We start from the raw sequence: 14,935 nt of genomic DNA on the forward strand, positions 1-14,935 counted from the left end.
AATACATGCTTACATATATCCACACTTGCCTTGCCCATGGACCGTCCTAATGTACAAGTGCAGCACACACTTGGGGGCACACTAAGGAGAACCTTGGAGCCTAGTGTTGGCTCTCTAGGAACAGCTAGCAGGTCAGTCACTTCCACCTACCCCATCAGGCCAGCAGAGAGGAGGAGCAGAGCAGAGAACTACTCCCAACATTTTTGTTTTGTTTGTTGCTGTGGTTGTTGCTGCTGCTGTTTTGTTTTGTTTTGCTTTTAAAGAAAGGGTTTCTCAGGGTAGCCTTGGCTATCCTGGAACTTGCTCTGTAGACCAGGCTGGTCTCAAACTCATAGAGATCCACCTCTCTCTGCCTCCCAGGTACTGGGTTTAACGGCAGGCACCACCGTCAGTCAGCTCATCTCAGCTTTAAGGCAGTGTTCCAGTTCAGCTACAGAGTGTTTCCCCCAAAAAGAGCAAAGGCTGAAATGATAGATGTATCTGCTTGTCTCCTCACATTCATCCAGGTTTTGCAGGAACAAGTGCTAACCTGATGCTCTCCTTAACCATGTGTGAAGTGTCAGACAATGGACACTATGATGCCCCCAGCTTAGGAAGCATCAGGACTATAGCAATCCTAGGGGTGCCAGGCTCTCCACAGGAGGACTCCTGTGCCTCTGGGCTCTGTTGTATTTCTATAGGATGTCATAGTGCTCCGGAAAGGTCAACTTTTATATGTTCTAATTATGTACTTTCAGTTGCTTTATGCTATTTGTGTATGTCTAGTGCTATTCTGAACTAAGTATTCATTTAGTCTCCATTGGCCTCTTTGTTAATCAAGGCTCTAAGTGGTCTTGATAAAAAAGAATGTTCTCTGATGCATGCCCTATTTTCCAAGCAATAGAATTAGAAACTGTAGCTATACATTGACTATATAATTGAGTGAACTATTGGGATTAGAAGTTGGAAAACTGCCCTGGTAGAGATAAGTGAGTAAGTACTTATATTTTTTATTTGTTAACTACTGTTCTGTTGGTTTTCCATGGATAATCTTTGCACTGAGAACCTACCTAGGATGGCTCTATCATGAAGCATAACAGAAATGAAAGAAACTCATGTTCTGCCTCAACTTTACTTTGAACATGAGTCCCTACCCTGCTGTGGTCTCTCATAAACACTATTGCCACTTGCTTTGGGCACCACCGAGAATTTAATGAAACCTGAGCAATGTGTAGATGGCTTATTGATGGTCACCATAGGGAAGGACGATCTCCCAGGAAGGTGAAGGCAACTCTCAATTGCCTACAGGCTCTTGATTCACACCAGTTTATCCAGTATCATCTAAATCCCCAGTCCAGACCTTCTCATGCAGAAAAAGAAGACTCTTTGTACCAAGGCAATCTGAGAAAAGACTAATTTGTATCAGACAGGAGAAAAAAAGTAATTACTTACAAAACAGAGTGGAATAAGTATGTATGAACAAATGTGATTATTCTGTTTGCAGTCAGTTCCCCGAACATCTGATATATTCATATTCACATCAAAATAGCAGGAAGTGTGAAAAGTGCTTTCTGCATAGCGTAGTCTTACTAACCATATTTTAACCAAGTCTTAAAGAGAGGAGTCAGGATAACATGGCCAGTAATTGCACAGCTACACAAGGCTCCCCAATGACCTACAAATTGTTTAACATTGTAGACTCTTGGCAAGTGTCATCTTTACCATCAGAGTGAAAGTAAACTTGCGTCCCTTCTTGACTTGAAACTACTCCAAAGTCCTGTTAAACATCATGTAGCAGATGTTCACTGGGTGCTTACTGAACAGATGGATGGATGAACAGATGGAATGTGGGTTTCATCACCTCTTTGTAGTTGTCCACCTGGAAACTGGGTACCAAAAGGGTATTGATGAAGAAGAGCCAGAATAAGGCATGGGCTGGACTTTTGGCAATTAACAGCCTCAGTATGTAGGATGGATGCTCTGAAAATTTGCTTCATATATAACACAGTTGAACACAAATCATTAGCAATGTTTCTGCCCTCCAACTTCTTCCATCAGAGAAAAAACAATTGAAGGCACAGCCATGTCATAAAAATCTTTGTACTTAACAGTGTCTAACACCATACCTTGGACTTATTGGATGCTCACTCAGTATGTCAGACTATTTACACTAACACAATTCATCAATTCTGGGAATACGTTCAAAGAGTTCCTAGTGAGATACAATGCATTTTAAATTTCAGACTGGTTTAGAAGAGATTACTCTTAACATAATAATTTGGTTAACTGAAACATGAATGATGTAAGGGCAGCATGTCTGTTCGTGCAAGGTCACTCCTGCTGCAGTGTACATCCAGATGGTAATGAGCATATAACACCAATATAAGGAAGGAGAAGAATGCAACCACCAATGCTGATGGACACTTCTCTGGCTTGTTTCTCTCAGCAAGTTCTAGTCTTGTCTCTAACTCAAGAATGGTATTTTGTATAGCACTGCAGTTTCAAAATGTTTCCTTCACATTTCTTGGAATGAAGGAATCTTCCTTACACCCCGTTTAAGAGTCAGGAAATTTCATTGCCAAGAAGCTTTCTAAATTCCTCAGAATCACGAAGACACAAACCCAAGGTCATAATGATACAGTTAGCTTTATTACTAATCAAAGTTGGTTTTATGTCTTAAAAAGGAAAAAAAGAAATGAAAACAGAATTTATACATGACTATTTTGTAATATAAAGTACTTTAAATTTTTTTATTTTCCTATCTGAGTACAAGATGTGCTGAGGTAAAGGTGGAACAGAAATTGTTAGAGTAGCCAACCAATGACTTGGCTAACCTGAGACCAATGCAAAAATAGGGAATCTATCCCCATATTGCCTGATGGGCCCAGGATCCAGAAGCTTGACAGCGCAGAGACCTAGAATAGAACTAAATGCAACTATCAAAAAAAAAAGCAAAGTAATGATGCCTAATGATATTCAGCTATCTTTGTAGATTGATGACTATCCCATTTTGCCATTACAGAAGTTTCACCCAGCCACTGATGAAAAGGGATGTAGAGACCCAGAGCCAAACATTAGGAGGAGCTTGGAGAACTCTGCAGATGAGGTGGAGAAAGGATTGTAGGAGCCAGAGGGTTCAAGAGACCACATGAAAACCCAGAGAATCAATTAATTTGGGCCCATAGGAGCTCCCAGAGCCTGAAGTGACACGAGGGAGACTTCATAAGACTGCCCTAGATTTTCTTCATATATGTTCCTTGTAACATGTATGTTAGGAACAGCATGCTGTCTCTAACAATTTGGCTGGCTTTTAGGAACCTGTTTCTCACACTGGATTATCTTGCTCAGCCTTAATAAAAAGGGAGGGGGTGCTTAGTCCTACTGCAACCTAGTATGACATGCTTTATTGATAATCATGGGAGGCCTGCACTCTCTGAACATAAACAGAAGAGGGGTAGATTTGGGGAAGAGGGTCAAAAGAGAGGTAGGGGAAGAAAATGGGAGGAGTGAAGGGAGGGGAACCCATAAACAGGATGCAGGACATTCTGAAAAAATTAAGAGACCACAGATGCCAGACCAAACTACTATGCCCAGTAAAGCTTCCAATCACCATAGATGGAGAAAACAAGATATTGCATGACCAAACCAGATTTAAACAATACCAATCCACAAATACAGCCCTACAAAAAGTACAAGAATATAAACTTCAACCCAAGGACGTTACCTACATCCACAAAATTACAGGCAATAGACAATACCACGCAAGCAATAGCACACTTCTTTCACACCAAAGACCTGAAACATATATACAAAACCACCAAAACCAAAATTAACAGGAACTAATAATTACTGGTCGTTAATACCTCTTAATATCAGTGGTTTCAATTTGCCTATAAAAAGACACTGGCCAATGATATAAGAAAACAGGACTCATTCTTCTACTGCATACAAGAAATACACCTCAACTTCAAAGATAGACATTTTCTCAGGTAAAGGGTTGGGAATAGATTTTCCAATCAAATGGACCTAAGAAACAAGTGGATGCAGATATCCTAACATCTAACAAAATAGACTTCAAACTAAAATTAATCAAAATAAATAAGAAGGACATTTCATATTTGTCACAGGAAAAATCCATCACAATGAAGTCTCAATTCTGAACACCTATACCCCAAATACAAGGGCACCCACATTTGAAAAAAAAAAAACTACTAATGCTTAGATCACACATTAAATCCCACATGTTCATGGTGGGAGACTTCAACACCCCACTCTCATCACTGGACAGGACTACCAGACAGAAAGTTAACAGAGAAATAAAGGAACTAACAGAAGTTATGACAAAAATGGGTTTAACAGACATCTATAGAACCTTCCATCCAAACATAAAAGAATATACCTTCTTCTCAGCACCTCATGGAACCTCAACAGATACAAAAATCTCAACAGATACAAAAAAAACGTGGAAAAAACCCCTGTGTCTAATAATATCACTATGGTTTAAGTTAGAATTCAACAACAACACTAAGGTCAGAAAGTACACACACTCATGGCAATTGAACAATGCTCAACTGAATCACCGCTGGGTCAAGAAAGAAATAAAGATGAAAATAAATATATAACATATCCTGATTTATGGGACACTTTGAAAACAGTGCCAAGAGAAAAGTTCATAGCACTAAATGACTACATAAAGAACCTGGAGAAATCTCACACTAGTACATAACAGCACACATAAAAGCTCTGGAATAAAAAGAAGCAAACTCACTAAAGAGTAGATGATAGGAAATAATCAAATAGTGGGCTAAAATCAATAAAAAAGAAACAAAGAAGACAATACTAAAAGTCAATGAAATGAAGAGTTGATGCTTTCAGAAAATCAACAAGATAGACAAACCTTTATCCAAACTAACCAAATGACAGAGAGAGAAGATCCACATTAACAAATCAAAAATAAAAAGGGGAACATAACAACAGACACCAAAGAAATCCAGAGAATCATCAGGTCATACTTCAAAAACCTGTACTCAAAATAATTGGAAAATTTAAAGGAAATGAACAATTATCTGGATAGATACCACATAAAAAATTAAATCAAGTCTAGATAAACAATTTACATAGACCTATAACACCTAAGGAAATAGAAGCAGTCATTAAATCTCTTTCAACCAAAAATAGCCCAGAACCAGATGTTTTTAGCACAAAATTCTTCCAGAATTTCAAAAAAGATCTAAAATTTTGCCCCACAAACTGTTCCACATGATAAAAACAAAAGGGACACTGTCAAACTCTTTTTATGAGGCTATAGTTACCCTGATAACAAAACCACACAAAGACGCAACTAAGAAAGAAAATTACAGATCAATCTCCCTCGTGAATGTTGATGCAAAAATACTCAACAACATACTGGCAAACTGAATCCAAGAACACATCAGGAATATCATCACCATGATCAAGTAGGCTTCATATCATAGATAGTTCAATATATGAAAATCTGTCAACTTAATGCACCATATAAAAAAAACTGAAAGAAAAAAAACACATTATCATCTCATTAGATGCTGAAAAAGTCATTGACAAAACGCAATACCCTTCATGATAAAGGTCTTGGAGAGAACAGGGATACAAGAAACATGTCTAAACCTAATAAAAACAACATACAGCAAGCCAACAGCCAATACCAAACTCAATGGAGAGAAACTCAAAGCGATTCCACTAAAATCAGGAACAAGACAAAGCTGTCCACTCTCTCCTTACCTATTCAATATAGTACTTGAAATTCTACCTAGAGCAATAAGACAACAAAAGAAGATGAAATTGGAAAGGAAGAATTCAAACTTTCACTATTTGCAGATGATACGATATTATACATAAGTGACCTGAAAAATTCTACAAGGGAATCCCTACAGCTGATAAACACCTTCAGAAATGTGCCAAGATGCAATATTAACCCAAAAAGCATCAGTAGACCTCCTATATACAGATGATAAATGGGCTGGGAAAAAAAATCAGAGGACCATCACCTTTCAAAATAGCACAAAAATCATTTAAAAAAATCCTGTATTATTAGTAACTCTAACCAAACAAGTGAAAGACATGTATGACAAGAACATTAAGACTTGGAAGAAAGAAATTGAAGAAGATATCAAAAATTGGAAAGATCTCCCATATTCTCAGATAGGAATGCTCAACATAGTAAAAATAGCAGCCTTGTCAAAAGCAATCTACAGATTCAAAGCAATCCCCATCAAAATCCCAGTACAATTCTTCACAACCATGAAAGAACAATACTCAACTTCTATATATAAAAACAAAACAAAACCCCAGGATAGTCAAAACATTCCCGTATAATAAAGGAAAATCCAGAGGTATCACCATCCCTGACTTCAAGGTCTAGTATAGAGATATAGTAATGAAAACAGATTGGTATGGGCACAGAAACAGACAGGTTGACCAGTGGAATCGAATCAAAGACCCTGATATTAATCCACACTTATAAATACCTGATTTTCGACAAAGAAGCTCAAATTATTCAATGATTTAAAAGAGAAAGCATCTTCAACAAATGGTGCAGGCATAACTGGATGTTGACATGTAGAAGAATGCAAACAGATCCATATCTATTCCTATGCACAAAACTGAAGTCCAAATGGATAAAAGACCTCAACTGAATTCAGCCTCACTGAACCTCATAAAAGAGAAAGATGGACGCAGACTTGAATGCATTGGCACAGGAGACTACATCCTGAATATAATACCAGTAGCACTGATACTGAGATCGACAACTAATAAATGGAACTTCCTGAAATTGAAAAGCTTCTGTAAGGCAAAGGACACAGTCAAAAAGACAAAATGGCAGCCTACAGAATGAGAAAAGATCTTCACCAACCCCATATCTGACAGAGGACTGATCTCCAAAATATACAAAGAACTTAAGAAACTAGACATCAAAATACCAAATAAAAAATGGGGCACAGATATGAAAGGGACTTCTCAACAGAGGAAACTCAAATGGCCTAAAGGCACTTATGTAATTGCTCAACATCCATGGCCATCAGGAAAATGCAAATCAAAACAACTCTGAGATACCATCTTAAACCTGTTAGAATAGCTAGGATAAAAAACACTAATGAAAGCTTATGCTGAAGAGGATCTGGAGTAAGAAAAACATTCATCCATTGCTGGTGGGAGTCCAAACTTGTGCAGCCACTGTGGAAAGCAGTATGATGAAAAATTGGGACTCAATCTATCTATCTCAAGATGCAGCAATACCACTCTTGGGCATTTACTGAAAGGATGTATACTCGTACAAGGACATTTGCTCAACTATGTTGATAGCAGCATTATTTGTAATAGCCAAAACCTGGAAACAACCTAGATGCCCCTCAACCAAAGAATGGATAAAGAAAATGTGGCACCTTTACACAATGGAGTACTACTCAGTGTGGTAACAAACAATGACATCTTGACATTTGCAGGAAAATGGAAAAAAAAAATCTTGAGTGAGGTCACCCAGATCTAGAAAGACAAACACAGTATGTACTCACCCATAAGTGGGTATTAGACATCAAGCAAAGGATAACCAGCCTACAATCCACAACCCCAGAGAAGCCCGGAAACAAGGAGGACCCTAAGAGAGACATACATGGATTCCCCTGGGAAGGGGAAACAGACCAGATCTCTTGAGTAAATTGGGAGTCTGAGGAAGGAGGAATGGTGGGAAAGGAATTCAGAGGGGAGGAAGGAAGGAGGGAAGAGAATATGAAGGATCAGGAAGGGTAAGTTGGGAAGAGGGCAGAGAAGGAGAACAAGAAAAAAAGATATCTTGATAGAAGGAGCCATTATGGGGTATCCAGAAACCTGGCACTAGTGAAATTCCCAGAAATTCATAAAAGTGACACCAGTTAAGAATATGAGCAATAGTGGAGAGGGTGCCTTAGCTTTAACTGCTCTTCTCCTGCAATCAGATTGATGGCTACCTTAATTGTCATCATAGAACCTTCATCCATTAGGGATGGAAGCAGATACAGAGATCCATAGCTACTCATTGGACCGAGCTCCTGGAGTTCAGTTGTAGAGAGAGAGGAGCAATAATATGAGCAAAGGGGTCAAGATCATGGTAGGGAAACCCACAGTAACAGCTGACTTGAGCAAGTGGGAGCTCAATGTCCCTGAAATGACAGCTGGAGAACCAGCGTAGAACCAAACTAGGCCCTCTGAATGTGGGTGACAGTATGTGGCTTGGGCAGTTTATGGGGCCACTAGCAGTGAAATCAGTATTTAACCCTAGTGCATGAACTAGCTTTTTGGAGACCATTCCCTATGGAGGGATACCTTCCTCAGCCTAGAAAAAGGGGAAAGGACCTTGGTCCTGCCTCAAGCAATGTGTCAGACTTTGTTGACTCCCCATGGGAAGTTTTACTCTCTCTGAGGAGTGGAAGGGGCTGGGGTGGGAGGGAAGTGGGGGGAGCAGGAAGAAGGAGGGAGAAAGAAATAGAATTGTTATATAAAAAGGATTGTTTTAAAAATAAAAAAGAATGCTAATGGCAAAAAAATGAAAAAAGAGAAAAGAAAATATAATTTAAAAATGTGTTAGTTTTCGTAAATACAAGAGGTATGAATAATAAGAAAGATTCACTACCCTAGAAAAACAGAGACAGTTTTGGCTAACTAAAGCAGCCAGCAAACAGAATTGCTATAAAGGTTTAGAAGGTAACACTCTTCTAAAGGTCTATGTGATTTTTTTATATCCAAAAGAAATAAACTGAGTAAGTCAATAATTATTCAAATGCGCATGGGACATGTGTATGTTCCCCATTCACTTGGGTTCACGCAATTGCCAGGACACCTCACTCCCCAAATGACTGCCATACCTAATGAAGGTTACCAACACAGCACAATTGCTAACACCGCCTTGACCTCTCATTAGGGTGAAATATGAAGCTACATCACGTACTACTTCTGCTGGCAGATAAGCTACTAAGGCCTTAGAGAAACTGAGGAACCTGTGAGCCAGGGACCACCTGCTGCACAAGGCTGGTAGTCTGAATTTGATCCCTAGGACCCAGGGAAAATGGATGGAGAGAAGTGACTCCAGAAAACTGTCCCTAACCTCTGCGTGTGCTGGTACAGGCACATGAAATGGCAACGAAAAAGGAGGGGAATAGGGCTTTTCAAAAAAACATGGATAAAGTTCTCAGTTTTAAATGTGAATAAATTATTTCCACTAAAGTTTTATTTCAAATGTAGTTTTGCATGTTATAGAGACACACAAACATCTTTATAAAAAGGACATCGGTCAAAAGAAAGATTCTGTTGGTTGTCTATCTGACTCTAACTTTCTCATTGCTCCCTGGCTGACTCTAATTCTAGCTGAAACTGTTAGGAAAAGCAGGAAAAAAATCCATACAACACTAACCATCTTCTGTCTGTCTCCCTGCCCAGTCTTCCCTATCTTTTTGGATTCACACAGAACAAGGGCATTCACTGACTTTCACATGGGTATGGCTCTAACGTCCATCAGTCTCCTTGCACTTTGGCTTCTGGTTCCCTCCTCTCACAGTCTACTTCTGTTTCCTGTCCTAAACCCTACTTTGGTTGCCAGATATTATTTTCAGCAAATCCCCCAATTCATTGTAACAACACAGTGGGTTTGCAATCCCATTCATAAGGAGCCAGGCCTTCCTGTGTTTAATGGAGATAATTCCACTGTCGGAATAAGATGAGTAATTACAAATCTGACATTTCTTCAGATTCCAAATAAACAGAGTGAAACTGAGAATGTGTGTCATTGTCACTCTCGGGTCTTATAGGGCAAAACAGTGGCATTATTTTCAGTACACAGAAGCGGGACTTCTCTTAAAGGATGAGTAGCCATGCCTTGGGATACAGGTATAAGACACATCTACGGAGGTAGCAATTCCAACCAAGCAAGCCGGGTCTGGAGTGATCCTGGACTCAAGCAGAAATCTAGGCATATGCCCACAGCCATGAAGTGCTGAGAGAATTACCTGAAGGCTAGAACTCCATTGACACCCATGAACCAGAAAAGAACAGGAGAATTAATGACTTCCACATTTGAATACCAGTGGTCTGGAAGTTCTGCTTGGACACATTGCTTGTCCTACACTCAGTGTGGCCACAGAGTGAACAGACCTATGTGCTAAGAAGAAGGTGCAAAACCCACTCTTCTCCTCTATGCCTGTTTCTTCTCCAACTGGACACAGTCACACTTGGTAGCACCTTTACCACCTCCCATCCCAAGATGACCTGTTGGACACTACTCTACCAACTACATTCTCCTACTCCCTCTTTGGAGACTGATTCATTCTTCCAATGGTGTGTTGATGGCACATGGATATACTCCAAGGGAAGATCTCTGATGAGTCAGTCCTACTATGTCTAAGACAAGTCCACATGCAAACCTGTTAGATTCATTAAGCAAAACAGTCCTTGCTTCTGATGCCACTATTTCTGTTGATGAAAAGAAAACCAACATCATCTTGCTACCTCCAATCCCTTTCCCTTCTCTTCCCAGTGATGAGACATCTACAGCCCCTTTGACAACTTCTTTCATGGTAGTGCAGAGAGCAACTCTCATGGTTCTGATCTTTGTGATTTCTCATTTGTACCATTACATCTCCTGTCTCCAATACCCCTTTTCTCTAATGTTTACCCAATTATACATTTGGTTAAGTGTCTTAAATGTCTTGTTATTGATTCCCTCTATTTAAGAGTACCACATCCTCAGTCCCCAAAATGGGGATTCTGTGGGTCCCCATAATGTTCATAATGTCACCTTTTCCTAGATACTTCTCCAGGGACTTGCTTCCCCATCCCTTGTTTCTGTCACATAAAATGATATTCACCTCTGCTCTTCCTACCTGTATTCCACCTATACCTTTACTCTTTACTGCACTCTTACTGCTCGATATCTGTCTCCACCTTCTACTGTTACACTATAATGTAGGGGGGCCTCACATTATAAATAATTCCTTCTTAAGAAGCTGTCCCTACAGCAACCTTACCAACATTCCCCCTCAGTGATATGCCAAAGACTGAATCTCATGTTTTCACTTCCCAAAGTCCATACCATAGCACCTGGAATAGTATAAGACTTGCACTTGGTCTTAGAGTTAGCCGCATGTTCACTATAGTTTTGCATTGATGAGATGGCGTGGCCGTGTCACATAGGCTTCAACTGAGTTCACCTCCATAAATAAGATTTTCTCCATCCCTACCAAATATTTTCAACAAGTTGAAATTGTTTGGGATTATTTCTAGTTATTTTTAAAACCTTCAAGCATAAAACAAAATATAAACTACATTCATCCAGCAACACTTTTGAAGTGGTGGCTGATTTATTCTTCTTTAGTCTTCTGACAAGTGTGTACTATTTTCACCAATTCTAAAGTTACAGTGAATTTATCTAAGTAACAGTCCTTCAGACAGGATAAGCATTGAGCCAAGAAGGTTCTCTTTATCTGGATGAAATCAAATCCAGCTACATAATACCCGAGTCAACTGTATATCCCCTACTCAAAGAGTAAAGGGGCCTGCTACTTTAAATTTCACATCAACAACAAAGACCAAATCTCCTAAAATAAATCTGTCTTAATACCACAAATGAATTCTGATAGGTACAATTCATTCTTATGCATGAACTATTTTATTTTAGTCAGCTACCTTGTAATTGAATTTTCTTCAGGGCAATTCACAGCTAGGGTGACTGACAAGTTCTAAGCTGATAACACTGATCAATAGGCCACCAAGGACACATTGTGCTCCTTTAATAAACAGTAATAATAAGCAGGATCCTGACATCTGAAAGATATTCTCATTAATTAATTCTCACGCACAGTCCTACAAAATACCCTTGACAGCTGACAAAGATTACACAATCATTTTCGCCCAGCAGGTTGAACCTGAGTTCCCATAAAAATAAGCATAACACAAAATGCAAAGTTAACTCAATATAAAGCCTTTACTACTATAGGTTATCTGCCTATTTTAGGCTGTAATCATGGTATAGTTGAATTCTCACCTTTCTGAATCTACTCGAGTTAATAAAAAGCTTTTCATACCTGTCAAGATTGTATATAGGCAATCCTTAAGGATTCTGAATTATAAGACCCACAAGTTCTAATTATTCTTATAACATGTTCACTGCTTCGAGTTATTCAAGTTCAAATAACTTCCTAACTTTTAACTTTCTAGTTTGTATGTATATATTTGTGTTTCTATGTGTGCATGTTTCTGTATATGGGTTCATGAGTATCTGAATGTAGAGGCCAGAAGATAGCCTTATTGGTGTCCCAGAGGAGCTCTCTACTCCTCATTGGGACAGATTCTCTCCTTGGTCTGGTGCTCACCAAATAGGCTCGGTCAGCTGACCATGAGAGCGCAAGACCTGCCTGTCTGCATTTCTCCAGCCCTGGAACAGCACATGCCCCAGTGTCTAGCATTTTCAAAGGGGTTCCCGTAATTGACCTCGTTTCCTCGTGCTACATGGGTGTGTCCCTTGAAATTTCTGCATGGCTTTTCTATTCGAAGAATGAAATGCTCTTTCTTGTTACTACAGATAGCCTCTCACTCTCGAGTCCTCTAAATCCTATCTTACCATTTGTGTATCCTCTTTATCCCCACACTCTATACCTATCATCATGTCTGATATTATGCTTCCCCGAAAATAAAGTCCTGAGAAATGACTTTAATAATCTCACACAATTCCACTATGTTTTCCTCCTACCTAGCATAACAACCACATCCTTCCCATTCCCTCAAATGACCCAAAAATATGGTCTTATTCTCCATCATCTTCAATTTCAACAGAATTTGACAGTACTGGTCACCACTCTTTCTGACATGGCCTTATCCAGCTGCCATTCATCCAGGTAGCATCATTTGACTCATTTTTGTCTCTTTTGAGGCCACTATTTTTCCTAGTGATAGATAAGGAAGTGTTTCCAAATACAAAATCTGATCATCTCTTCTCTTCTCACATGCACCCCAAATGCATTCTACAGCCGCACTCCTCTGGAAAGATCCCGTCCTAAACCTCCAATGGCCTATTCTTCTAATGCTGTGAACAAAATGGAACTAAAATTTCTTCTTTCTTTTCTTCCTCCCACAGAGCCTTTATCATCGGTGACCAAAAGCTACCTCTCTCTTTTAAAATTCCTTATGCACATTTTTGAACCACTAAATGATCTTGAGACAAATCGTCATAGTTATTGACAGAGTTACTCCTACATATCCATAACCATTATCTTTAATTAATGTTATTATATACACGCACAGAAAACACTACCCAGTACTTTGCATGAAGGTAGTCATGTGATCAGCATGGCCAAGGAAATGGGTCATGAACCAACATGATAAGTTACTTCTGAAGAGCAATAGAGAAGAACATGGGAGTGGGGATTCTGTGTTCTCTTCTCACATTGCAGTGAACACAATACTTTGGAAAAGGATACATACATAAAGTAATGTTCATTAAGTTCCTTTGAAAACAGAATGTCCACACCAAGAAAAAAAATAAGCCATTTTGCTGCCTCTAGAACTTAGGGTGTGTTCCTCTCATATATCCTAACCCACTTTTCCTCTCACTTCTTCAAAATATCCTATCAGATAAGATGCTCCTCTCCATGGTCTCCATCCAACAATATTCCTCTCTGATCATCGTATCAGTTTTCCAGAGAAGTCTCCACAGATGCTCCTAACTGGATCCAATGCTCTATTTGTGTGCTCTCATAACACTAAATATTTATTTTTAGAGATTGATAAATATTCATTTAAATGCTTTTTCTATTCAGTTTTTTTCATGGCATAGTACACTTATCCTGAATACCACTGCTAACTTCCCATTCCCAATTATAATGAGACAGCACTGATGAAATCCACACAGGAGAATCACAGAGAAAACTGTAGAGAACCCTCTAAGACAGTAGTTCTCAATCTGTGGGAGCCATGACCCTTTGCGGGCCAAATGACCCCTTCATGGGGGTTACATATCAGATATCCTGCATAGTAGATATTTACCTTTCAATTCATAGCAGTAGCAAAATTACAGCTATGAAGTACCAGCGAAATAACTTTATGATCAGGGGTCACCACATGAGGAATGTACTAATGGTTTCAGCATTAGGAAAGTTAAGGACCACTACTATAAGACCTCATAAGAAAGGTTTGGGAAAGAAAACAGACGAAGATATTAATCCTCTCTTATCCATCAAATTTGATAACTTCTGCCTACTAAAAGGGAAAGTTTATATACACTATGCATTGAACTACACATATGTGTATATATGTATACAATCATTTGTGGCCCACTGGTTGGGCTGATCACATGACTACATCTACATGCAAAGTACTGAATAGTACTATTTTCTGCAAAGCTATCGTAACAGTCATTGAAATGATGGTTATGGATTTGTGCACATACCCACATACAATGCACACATGTATTTGCATGTTCTTCTCAGGTGAAGGGAATAAAAGATACATAGCTAAAGGCCTGTTTAGTTAATAACTAAATTTGCTAATCTACAACTGAAAATCATCAAAGTCAACATCTATGTAAATTGGCATAAAACCAATCACAACCTGTCATTCTGCAACATGACTCTGATACAAATCTATATTCTGAAGAGTCAATTAAGTTCCATTAATCCTCCATATTCCCAAGACAGACTTAGACCTCACTGTTAATACCTTCCTTTCCCAGTCTCCATGACTTATCCACCAACAACATGTGGATAATCTTTGCCCTTTCAGATCCACCCACATCTTTATATTGCTACCTTTGACTCTAGTCTCATCCTATTTAGAAGCCTCTTTCCATCCTATTCTGCCCTTTTAGTCCATCCACTGCTCCATCCTGCCATTGAAATGGCTCACTTGGAAACTCTCCCTTCAATTCTTGTCTTAATTACCTGTCCTATTCACCCTTAAGCCC

At 39.1% G+C, this 14,935-nt stretch overlaps 1 protein-coding gene across 5 annotated transcripts in view; it reads right to left on the reverse strand.

Moving 5' to 3' along the window:
- Ccdc85a (coiled-coil domain containing 85A) overlaps nucleotides 1–14,935 on the reverse strand; it is a 189,912-nt gene that overhangs the window by 104,046 nt on the left and 70,931 nt on the right. The gene's annotated exons all lie outside the window — the stretch shown is intronic.

Source organism: Myodes glareolus, chromosome 8 (assembly GCF_982192425.1).
Source record: "Myodes glareolus chromosome 8, mMyoGla1.1, whole genome shotgun sequence".
NCBI lineage: Eukaryota > Metazoa > Chordata > Mammalia > Rodentia > Cricetidae > Myodes > Myodes glareolus.